Consider the following 260-nt stretch of genomic DNA (forward strand, 5'->3'; position numbering starts at 1 on the left):
GCCAAATAGACACACGGACACCGAAACGTGGGTTGCAATGGAATGAAAGAGAGGACGAGAAAAATAAGGACGAGAGAAAGAAGCCAAGGAAGATAGAAAAAAGAAGAAGAAAAGATAATTGAAAGAGAGGAAGTATCATATATCATTGTTCTGAAGATCACGGACAATTAGACCCCGGGGCTGTGTGTGTGGGGCGTTCCCCAAAATTTTTAATTTTAAAAGATTTTAACCCCGGGGACGTCACAAGGGGGCAGTATTTA

This window comes from Penaeus monodon, chromosome 21 (genome assembly GCF_015228065.2).
Source record: "Penaeus monodon isolate SGIC_2016 chromosome 21, NSTDA_Pmon_1, whole genome shotgun sequence".
NCBI classification, from domain to species: domain Eukaryota; kingdom Metazoa; phylum Arthropoda; class Malacostraca; order Decapoda; family Penaeidae; genus Penaeus; species Penaeus monodon.